Consider the following 11,698-nt stretch of genomic DNA (forward strand, 5'->3'; position numbering starts at 1 on the left):
GAGTCCAGAGAAGGGCGACCAAGCTGGTGAGGGGTCTGGAGAACAAGTCTTACGAGGAGCGGCTGAGGGAGCTGGGCTTGTTCAGCCTGGAGAAGAGGAGGCTCAGGGGCGACCTTATCGCTCTCTACAGTTACCTTAAAGGAGGCTGTAAAGAGGTGGGGGTTGGTCTGTTCTCCTACGTGCCTGGTGACAGGACGAGGGGGAATGGGCGAAAGTTGCGACAGGGGAGTTTTAGGTTGGATGTTAGGAAGTACTTCTTTACCGAAAGGGTTATTAAGCATTGGAACGGGCTGCCCAGGGAGGTGGTGGAGTCACCATCCCTGGAGGTCTTTAAAAGACGTTTAGATGTAGAGCTTAGCGATATGGTTTAGTGGAGTACTTAGTGTTAGGTCGGAGGTTGGACTCGATGATCTTGAGGTCTCTTCCAACCTAGAAATCCGTGATACTGTGTGATACATATGTATGCATATTTGTGTGCTGGCCCCCAGATCACTCATGGTATAAAGCATTGGCCTCGAAGGCATACTCATCAAAATATTTGGTAGATCCTCCATTTTTTTCTAGTTCCCTCAAAATGAGAGAGTTTTTACGCGCTCTCTGTGTCAAAAAGGCAAAACTTCTGATTTCCACTGTCGCTCTCGCTAACTTTCTATCACTCACTCCTCGTGTGTGTGTGTCTAAACACATATGTGTGTATGCGTATGCACATTTGTGTATTTCTGTGCACTGGTGTGTTTTTTGCTGTACAGGTAATAAAGACGGGGAAAGGTTTTAGTGTTTTCTTAATAGGTGAAGAAATCTTGAAGACCAGAGATTGGAACATACTGAATTTTGAATTAAAAAAAAAAAAAAAAGTCAAATTTTCTGGCTGTGGAAGATGGAGCCTCATTTTTGCAGCCACTTTGAATCACGAGTTCATCTCTAAATGCACTGGGTTTTTTTGTTTTTGTTTTGTTTTGTGGTGTTTTTTTTTTTGGTTTTTATTTTTTGAAGAGCTAACTAACCCTGGCTGTCTCCAGTCTGAGAGAGTGTTCAGATGGACTTGCTTCCTCCATTAGTTATAAGCTGTTTAAAAGCACATCCTATGTTTGAATTGTGGATGAGAGGCTCCCTTGGCAAAGTGAGGAGGCAAATTCTTCCTACCCCTTTATCATTAATTCACGGATTCAGTGTTGGTTCGGCCTCCAGGAGAAGTTAACTGGAAGTCTTTGAAGATCGATAACTTTGCTGAGGTTGTCCAGGTAGGTGAACTCGAAGACCCACAGTGACTGGAACGTGCTATTTAATGCGTCATACTGCGTTCTGTAGAAGTTACTCGTAGCCATAGTTGATCATTGCCTTGCATGTATGATCAGGTGGTTTTTGAAGAAGTGACTCCCTTTTCAGGCTTCCGGATGTGCTCCAAGGCATATTATTGAGGACGTGGAAGAGAACACTTGCTGACAAAGCTCCTGGCAGCTTTACAGAACTTTAGTTTAATATTGTGTTAGTTCCCGTAACAGCTGATTTCAAGGCATTGCTCTCCTCAAGAGACTAATTTGATGAACAGAAGAAAGCTGGAAAAATGCTTGTTACTCATTATTTTTCACTTGTTGGTACTTTGTTTAGGGTTACTTTTAAAAAGAAGATTTCACTGATCACAAGCCAGTGGAAGACTTTCAGCCCAAGCAAGGGTGAAGACAGCTCTCTCCAAGAGCAGAGGAAGTCCCTGTGGAGAGAACCCGAGCTTGTTATCAGAACTTGTCGGCATGTCTAAACAAGGAGACGATTGCTACTTCTATTTCTATTCTACCTGTACCAAGGTATGGCTGGGTTTCTTTTGCTTTGCTTTGCTTTGTTTTTTTGTTGTTTTTTTTTTTTTTTTTTTTCATTTTTTTCAGGAAGGGGTAGAGTAGGAGGAGGAGGCACACTGGTCTTTGGTTAACGTGATAACCAGATAGATTCTGAATTCAATCGTAGCAACCTGAGGCAGTAGCATGGACGTTTTTGAGGCTGTACTATATTTTCCTTGTTGGTTTCCTTTTGGTTACAGGGAGACAACTGTTCCTTCCGCCACTGTGAAGCTGCTCTGGGGAACGAGACAGTCTGCACGCTGTGGCAGGAGGGTCGTTGTTTCAGGAATGTCTGCCGATTCAGACACATGGAAATCGATGTGAGTGCCTAAAGATGTGTTCTCAAAATAAATCAACAAAAGCATTTTTCAGTGCTGTAGGTGTGCTGATTGTGCTTTTGCAGGACAGAGTCCTTTGCTTTGGAATTACACTGGTTTCTGTTAGCAGGGGAGGGGGTGGGAGGAAGGAGAGGGAAATAAAATCAATGCCTTAGGTATGTCTTAGCAAGATTTTCTTTTATTAGACGCCGACAGTATTTTCTCAACAGATGCAGAATAACCGCTAACTAGACTGCTAAAAGCTGCTGGAGCAGGGGGGTAATAAACAGGCTGTACTAGCCTCCTGAGAGCAGGCTTGATAATGATCTATCAGGTCTCTTGTGTCCCGGAGTCCTTCAGATAATGCTGTTCTAGCTGCCTGGGCTAGGAAGCAGTGGGGAAAGTTAAAGGTGCAGAAGAACGAAGTCTCCGAGAAGTAGTTCTGGATAGAGTTAACGTAGGCAATTTAAGATGTTCTTTTTCCCTCTGAATAATCCTAGTATAATCCTGGGTGTATTAGTTTAACCCACCCTAAACTGATGTCTGAGAGTGCCTGTCTTCTCAAACTGAATGATGACAAGGCTAAACGTGCATAGTGGTTACAGCTTCTGCAAACTTTGTGAATATGCCCGGAAATACTATACTTCCGTGATAAACTGACCTTTGGAATGATGTTTCAGCACTGTATTGTGACAGCCCTATCGCTGTCGTGACCTGGAACTGTGCATCTCTTTGCAAACCTTAGGTGCATGTTATCACGAGCTTGTCTTTCTTTCTGTCTTCAGAAAAAGCGCGCTGAGATTCCCTGCTACTGGGAGAAGCAGCCAGTAGGCTGTCAGAAAGCCAACTGTGCTTTTCATCACGCAAAGGGACGTTACATCGATGGCGTCTTCTTACCACCAAGCAAGAGTGAGTTTAGGTCCTTTTTCTTTAAGTATTGAAGAATTAATTTTGCATATTACTTAGTGGGTGCCAATAGTGTAGGAGACATCAGGTAACCGTTCATTTGTGAGTGCAGGAAAAGGTCTGCAGTCCTAGGTGGTCAGCTAAACCGAGTGTACTGCTGCTGTACTGCTGGTATTTGTTTTCTGCTTTCATGCTCAGCTTCTCTCTGCTTTGTGTGATATTTGCCTTGCAGTTTGCTTTCTGTTGTTTCGTCTTCTGCTGGGTGGCAGGGAGATGTGTTGTTGTTTGAAGGCAAGTCATTGTTCACGGTGTAAACAGTGGCGGGATGGGCAAAAGGAGATGCTGCATTCATTGCCTGTGCAGGTTATCTGCCTTAGCTACCATCTTCGTGCATTGTGGTCAAAGTTTTAAACTGCCATATTACTGATGATCCTCCTCTTCCTCTAGCTACACTGCCAAGTCCGCCTGAGTCCGCGGACGATGATTTGAAAGTGGCTCAGATGTCACTGCAGCAAAACAAACTTTCTGTCCAGTCCAATCCCTCTCCATAGCTAAGGCGGGTGATGAAAGTGGAAAACTCGGAAAATGTCCCAAGCCCTACACACCCTCCAGTTGTAATCAATGCTGCAGATGATGATGAAGATGATGATGGTGAGCATGGTTTGGTTCCTGGAAGGAATTTGTGCTGTAAATGATTGTGTAAGTCTTTGGTTCTTGGAAGGAATTTGTGCTGTAAATGAATGTATAAATCACAGATGACCTGAGGTCTGACTAGCGATAGGGCAGGCAGTCCGCTCAGGTCACTGGTGGCTTTGTCTGGCAGTCAGTGGACAGAACCTGAAATGTTGGAGGAAAGCTTAGAACCACTCTTGGCTTTAGCTGGTCTGTTGTGTAAAGCTCTATGTGAAACTAGGAAGGAAATTCCTTTTTTTTTGTCTGAAGAGTAATATGTCGTGTAGTAGTTAAAGCTGCAGAGAGAATCTAGAGTCCTAGATGTTTTGTCCTAGGGTAGTCTACTTACGAGTTCATCAGGTCAGTGTAGCTGTATTAAAAAAAAAAAAAAAAAAAAAAAAAAAACCAACTTTTTTATAGGAACCATGGACTGAAGTGTCATTGCATGAGCTACATAATCACGAACAATCTGGCCTATGCATAACTGAATAGATTTTTCCCCTTCAGACCAGCTTTCTGCGGAAGGAGAAGAAACTAAAACTCCCGTCCAGCAACCAGCTGAGGAAGGCCAAAATGGATTACGGATGATTTCCACTCGGAAAGCCAGTGCTACTACTGCTAAACAAGGTATTCCAGCACCTGTAGTAGGATAAATCGGCAGGATAACTTGACAATTAACTCAAAAGCAATGTGGCGTAAAAACACAACAGAATGTAGGGGTGCTGAATGGACTCGGTTATTTCCATGATCTCATTTCTCCCTGATACCATCATGTGCCCATTGGGTCAGAAAGTTGAACTGCTTTTCTTTCCTTTTGGAGAACAAAACAGGGTCACAGCATGGAGTTTAAATGGCTGCACGTGCAGCCTGGCAACCACTGTTGAAAGCCATATCTAACGATAGAGGGATCTAATATCACGTAAATGGATTAAAATTAAAACTACAGTTTTTACCCTGAAGGGTGAAAGGAGGGGCAAAATGCCATTGATTCTATGGTTGTTTCACTTGTGAGGAGTGTTGACAGGCTTTATTCTAAATACTTCTGAAAGTTCCTGAGCACTAAGAAGCCTGAGGATCTGTGGTCCTCAGTGAGTGCCTCTAAGCCTTAGTCTCATTAACTGTTTTCTGTTTTCAGAGGACGGTCTGAATTTTGGAATAAAAACACTTGAAGAAATCAAATTGCAGAAAATGAAGGAAAAAACTAAGAGACACGGTGGTGAGTTAATATTCCCTGCTTCCTTACCCGGTTCACCTTCATCCTGTGTGATGATTTTTCTTTCAAAAAAAACCTCTTCCAGTAATACCGGGTAGCTGGCTATGCTTTGGTGAATCCAACTATTTTGCCAAAGAAGTGAAATTTGATTGGCTTCAGAATGGCAGGTGATGGTGGCTGGGAGCTGCTTGAGGGATAGACTTCCATGTTTAGCTGGGGGCATCGAGCAACCTGATTCTCAGCCAGCTGGTATTCTAGATGGGAATTCCAAGGGCAACCAGAGGCAAACTAGTCACCTCTCTTATTTGCATGCTCTGGTCACTGTATGTTTGACAGTAATGAATAATTAAAGTTTTTTGTTCTTCGTGATAGTTTTTTCTGTTTGGTAAACTTCCTTATGTTTTGCTTGCTCTGAGCAGAAGGTCCTTCAAGATCTTCTCTTCCTCCCGTCGATTCTATGATTTTTCCTGCTCCGGAAAAGGAAAATGTCCGGACAGTGGTGAGAACTGTGACACTGTCTACAGAGGAAGGTAATAATTCATGCTTTTGTTTTGATTTCATTACTCCTAAACTGGAAGGTTAAGCAAGAAGGAAGGCAATTCACCCCTGTTAGCCTCCTGGTGCTGCCGCCTTCTGTTCAAAACATGCTTTTATGCTGAAAGTCCCTGGTTGTACTGGAAAGCTTTGGTGCTCAGGTTAAGTGCAGTAGCAGGAGAAAGAAAAAAATGTGTCAGTATGCAAATAGGGGGATAACTGAAAAACAGGAGAGTAACGAGAAGAAAGAGCTCTAGAGGACAGTGCTATGTAAGAAGCAATTTCTGAAGCTTTAAAGAGGCTGACAGTGGCACGTGTGGACAGTAGTGCGATAGGAGTCTGTGTATAAATTATATTGTTTAGAGTTGTGCAAATTCCTTTGAAAGGGAAAGAAGTGAAGAAGTACTTCTACCCATAGACATTCACCTTAGAAAGGAATATTTCTCAGCATTTGTACCTAATAATATTCTGCTTGCTTATGCAGCTCTGTTCTGCACAAAGTATAGCTGTCAAGCAGACTCAGATTCATTCTCGACTACATTCAGCTGGAATTTGAGGCAAACACTGAGACTATGGATACTTTTTCTAAGTTAATTATAGTTGAAATATGAGTTTGTGTGGTTTAGCTGTCAAAACAGTGCCTTGCTGGGTTTTTTTTGGACATGGGCTAACAGTATACTATTTCTATTGGCTACTGGTTTCTATGAAATAGAAAAATTTTACTTTTGTTTTAGGGGAGGAACCTGTGGTTCGACTAGATCTTGCTGAGAAACAAGGAAAACGGAAAGCCTCCGTGGGTAAGAACTTTTTATGAGCTGTTATTTAGGTGCCGCCTTCTCTATATGACTGCATTGAAGAGTATTTTTGACGTATGAGAGGAAAATGCGTTGCAGTGGAGATCTGTGTTGACTGCAGAAATGGCAAAAAAACCATTTAGCAGCTGAAAGGCAATTTTATGAAAATATGCTTGAAAAATAGAAGCTTGTGGTTGACTGTTCTCAAATCTTCCTGCAAAGAAATGTTCTTAAAATATTCCTTGTTTTCTCTGTCTGAAGCTGATGTAAGCGCCCTTCCGGTGAAGCGCAGCCTTGCTGAAAGGCTGGGGAAGAAGGTGGAGGTTCCGGGAAATGCTGACAAAGCACCAAAGAGAGGTACAGCTACTAAACAGGCATCTGGATGTGATTCACGGGTTTTGTAGTTAGGCTTTCTGTTTGTCCTTTTCCTGCGATGTTTCTTTTTGCATGTTGGCTGAGGTCTTAATCACCGGGATTCAAAGTTACCTTTCCTGCCTTGTTTTTGAATGTGAACACAAAGTTGACGTTTATGCAGCCTCCCTAATTTGGTCTTTTTCTGTTTTGCAGTTCAAGTTCCCAAGTCTGTGAAGGAGAGGCTAGGATTACCTTCTCAACGGACTAGTACTGCGAAAGGTAACAACTGGCTATTAAATATACTTTCTCCTTCTTCCTTTCCGTGAACTTAGACCGTTTTCATACAGCCCTAAAAAGGAATTCAAATGAAAACAAAGAACTGATTCCTCTTGCTCGAGTGCTGAAGCTCTTCTGACAGCCACTATCAGAAATCTGGCTCTAGGTGTGTGTTTATTTTCCGCTTGTGCCTTGTCAAGGTTTTAAGCTGCTTCTGTGAACCATCATATACAATTAGAATAGAGCCACTGCCGGGAGCAGGAATTTGAAATGCAGTCTGAAAAAGTAATCAAGTAAACTAGCATTTCTGTGTAGCAACTCTCTCTGGATAGGGCTGGTCTTCAAAATACAACAAGTGGCTCAGAGGAGGAGGAGAATGTTAGGCTATTGTCCTAAGATGCGTTATTGGGAACGCTCAGGCTTAGTTTTCCTTAGTACTGTGACAAATTTTGGAGACTTAAACTATTGTTGGACTCTCTTTAAATGTTGGCGCTTCTCATTTCTTGATGATGACAGGGAAGGCTGCTAAGCCAAAGGGAGAGGTCCATGTGAAAACACTGGAGGAAATCCGTCGTGAGAGAGCTCTTCAGAGACGAGAATGTCAAGCCAAAGCCCAGGCTGAATGGCATGGTAAAACCAAAGATCCCAGCGCAGGGGCAAAAATTGAGGGTGAGCCCAAGAAGCAGAGCGTGCTCACTCTTTCCGGGCCCAGCAAAGTGCAGTCGAAGGAGCCGGCAGGTAAAGCCAAGCCAGAAGGAGAAGTGCGTGTTAAAACCCTGGAAGAAATAAAGCGCGAGAAAGCTCTGCGGATGCAGCAGAGTGGAGAAAATGTGCCAGCTCCCCCAGCACAACCTGGACCTGCCCCAGCCGGGCAGAAATCGTTATGGAACACAAAGCTATCAGGTAATAAGATGCTTTAATACCTGCCCCGGTGAGGTGCTTCCCATATTGAGCAAGTTCCGTTTGCTCAGGATCTGCTTTGCTTTTTCCTTCAATGCAGAGGATAAAAGAGTTTAAGGCTGCAAAGTTCAAAGGCAAAGAAGGGCCAGAACATGCAACCATGTCTGTTTTCGTTAATTACGTGATGGTATTCTGTATTTCCCACTAGAAAATTAACACATTGAGGGGCTTTTTAGTCTAATTTTGGTATTCTGTTTTTTTCTGCCATCTGTTTATGGTATGAAGTCCTCCCTGCGTTGAGTTCAAGTTCACCTTCCTCTTTGGCATGTGTTGCTTAACTTGACACGTGTATGTGTTTGTAAAGCATGCTTCAGCGTCTTAATGTGGGGGGCCAGTTTCTGTCAAAAATGACAGAGGATCAAAGGCCTCGTTGTTAAGATTATATCAACTTTGTAAAATGAGATTGTGTGAGGGAGATAAGGAGGGCTTAAAGGCTGCATGCACTGCACATTGTAGCCTTTCTCTCTGTCTCATGGGACACGAGGAAATAAACACACAAAGAAAACAAGTACCCAGCTTTCTTTCGTTTCTTCTCCTGCCAGCCAGATGTTAGGTCAGGAATGGGAGACTAGAATATGACTCTACAAATTTGGATTTTGTAGAACAACTTAATAGATTTTGTGGGACATCACTGCAGGGGAGAGGAAGCTGGTACAACAGTTGCATACACTCTCTTGTCTTACTATACCTGCTGCTTTTCCTTTCCTAGAGGGAGCAAGACTTTAAATACAAAAGCTGTCAACATTTGTGAATCTTACTAGACTTCATACAACGTCTTAGAGTATTGCTTGCACTTGGGATCGCTCTGTGTCTGAGTTTCCCTCGTCCTGGATTATGATTTACTGTAGCTATTCAGTTCCTTTGTTCCTTTGTATGGATTGTTGGTAGACGGAGTTTACTATGTGGAAGATATTGCTGAGAATCCAGGCAATGGCAGTGTAATTCTGCTGGCCAAATACAGTTAACTGTGTAGACGGGCCGTGGAAATGAGGAAGAGAACGTGGATTTTTCATGAGGCAGAGCAAGACTGTATCAGTTCTCTCTTCCTTTTACTCTAGCCAACTTTAACATGTTTGCGAAGCCTTGGGATGGGAAAGTCGCTTCCCCCAAGAAGAAGGCACTGAAACGTAAGGCACCTGGCAGTTTTCCCTCTGCTGTAGCAGCTGTGAAGCCACGGACTGCCTCTGACGCTGACACAATGGGACCTCCAGCCAAAAAAGCAGCTATGGTAAGGACAGGGGCTAATGCAGAAATGGATCCCTTGTAAAATTTACACCCTCCTCTAGGAGAAAAGATGGAAAACTCAAAAGTTCTACAGGCTTTCTGTTTCCTTTTAAATCCAGTAGCTGCCTACAGAATTCTTGTAGTACCCTTCCATATTTATTAGATTAATGGCACTATTTACTTAGTCCTCTGTGATTCTGTGATTTCTCTGGTGTGGAGGATTTTGTCCATTAATGCTGTGTTCTTAAAAGACACAAGATCATTAGTAACCTCCAAGTGAATATTAACTTTCTTCAGGAGCACCTTGGTTTTGTATTTTGGCTAAGGCTCCGCAATGCCAGAGGAGAAGCAGCATGGAGGAAAAAGCTAGTAAGGAATCTTTTACCCATGAGTCCTAAATGCTGTTTTGCTGCTTTCTAGGCTGTTCCAGCCACGCTGGAGCACGTCCCAGCCACCAGACTTGAAGAAAATCCCCAAAACAGGTGATGACCACAACTTGTTCTTTTTCTCAATCGGTGTATATCCCCAGTGAAACATAAGTTCTGTCACACGTGGGGAAAAAAGGAGGGTTCTGAGATAATTAAAGCCCAAATCCATCAGAGGAATAAGTCACGTGAAATGACTTTCTAGCAGCTAGCAGGAATGCTTAATTAGACTTACTTTCTTTAAATGCTGCAAGTCGGTACAGCTTTCCAGTGACTTCTTGCTCTGTCTGAATACCTAAATGAGGATGAGGTGAAGTTCTCCTACTTCCTCGTGAGGTGATAAATGATGAGTAGTGTCCTCTGCCTTTTGGTCCTCAAGAATGCCACCCGAACAAACATACAAGGTGACAAGAGTGCAGGGAGAGCAGAGGGAAGTGATGGCTGCAGATCAGCTTCCTGTAGTGGGGAGCAAACTCTGCTGAGTGTGCCGTGGGAAAAATGACTAACTTAGCAAACAGATATTTGCAGATGGAGACTTCTTAACATTTTTACAGGAAAATTAAGCAAGGTGGCAAAGTGCCTCTTGCTACAACAATTGAACCATCTTTGCTAGACTCCAGGTGCTCTGGCTTCACAGAGAAACCCCCAAACTGAAAAATGTACCTGCTAATATATTGGGCTCTAAATGTCGCCCTGGGTTAATTGAATAACAATCCCTGGGTAAGATTGAAGTGCAGGAGGGGTTGGCTACGGATTTAAGAGCCGGTTTGCAGAAAAGGGATTTCCCGTTAAGAAATGGCATATACTGATTGTTCTCTTCCTTGCTCTGCCAAGACCTGAAGCACATCTTGGAAGCCAGGCAGAATCTGTGGAGCCAATGGAGTTCTCAAGCTCGACTTCAGCTTCTTCCCAGCTAGAAGAAGCAAGGACACGCCGGCTGAGTTCCACAGGCAACGCGCCCGTATCTGTAGACGAGGATTTAGAGACGCTACTTTGGGAACTCTCAGACGGCATACTGGAAGCCGAGCTCGACTTGGACCCAGGGAAGGATGAGGATGACCTCCTCCTTGAGCTTTCCAAGATGATTGATGATTGAACTGCATAGTCCTATGGTATATTAAAAAAAAAAACAAAAAAAAACAAAAAAAAAACAACTCTTCTTCTTGTTGGATACCCCGAGGTGATCCTTTTTCTAACTGAGGCTTTGCAATGAGACTTAAAGCACAGTTGGAACTGGTAGAAATTGGCAGGATCTGCACTCAGTTGTCCTAAGTTTCCCTGCTGGTCAGAGTTAAGGTCTTGTGCATGGTTCCGTAACTATAGGTGGCTACCTTTGATATCAAGAGGACAAAGCACTTGTTTCTTTTGGCACAGAAAGATGTCCATCGGCACGCTGTGGTGGCTGTGAATTGACGTAGTGATGGAGCGATGCTCTGAAGGCTTAAACGGAAAGCTTCTTCCTTCCGCCCCCCCTTGGCACAGCTCGATGTTGGGCACATTGTGAAGCCTGGGTGTTCTGATTTCTCGGACAGTTGATACCCAAATCCCGGAGTTACTATGTCAACTCTTGACTTTTATTTGTGTATGCCATTGTTTTGACTGTAATCTTTTCAGATGACGAAGCTGTAGGGGCGGGAGGGAGCAGAATAATTATTCTAGCGTTGTGGACCAAACATGCTGCCAGGAGTGGTGGTGGTGGGGTCAGCCCACCCGGCCTTACTTTCAATTATCAGGGATGATAAAATGGTGTGAAAAGCAGCAGCTCTGCGATACGGCTACGCTACCCCCACTCCCTTCTCTTGTGCTGTACCAAAGTTCCCCCAAGCTTTGGTTGGTGCTTTTTGCTGGTGACAGTAGGACTCCAGGGCGAGTAGTCGGGACTCTCCTGCAGTAACTGGGTCAATTAAGGGTTGGTTTAAGTGCCTCCTGGTTTTTAAAATTGCTCCCCTGAGCTGCTGGCTCTGCTGCCTGCTACAGCAAATGTTCGGGTGCCATCAGCGTCGCACTTGGGCGTGGGCACTGACTCTGCGGAGGAGAGCTGAGGCTCGGGTGTATTGTGTACCCTGCCGCCAGTGATCGTTTTCCCCTAGCAGATCTATTTTGAATTATTTCCCTAAATTTTAGAGGAACTTTAGGCTCTTTGTGCTATGATTTGTGAAGCTGTAGGGGCCCTCAGGCATTTGCTGCTGGC

General features: G+C 43.8%; 1 long non-coding RNA gene across 1 annotated transcript; it reads left to right on the plus strand.

Annotated features, from left to right (window-relative positions):
* On the plus strand, positions 1-10,661 carry LOC308187395. Its single transcript, XR_013944656.1, has 2 exons — positions 1-3,706; positions 4,235-10,661. It is a non-coding gene; the product is annotated as an uncharacterized lncRNA (long non-coding RNA).
* The last annotated feature ends 1,037 nt before the right edge of the window (positions 10,662-11,698 follow it).

This window comes from Anser brachyrhynchus (assembly GCF_964034855.1).
Source record: "Anser brachyrhynchus genome assembly, contig: SCAFFOLD_136, whole genome shotgun sequence".
Lineage (NCBI taxonomy): Eukaryota > Metazoa > Chordata > Aves > Anseriformes > Anatidae > Anser > Anser brachyrhynchus.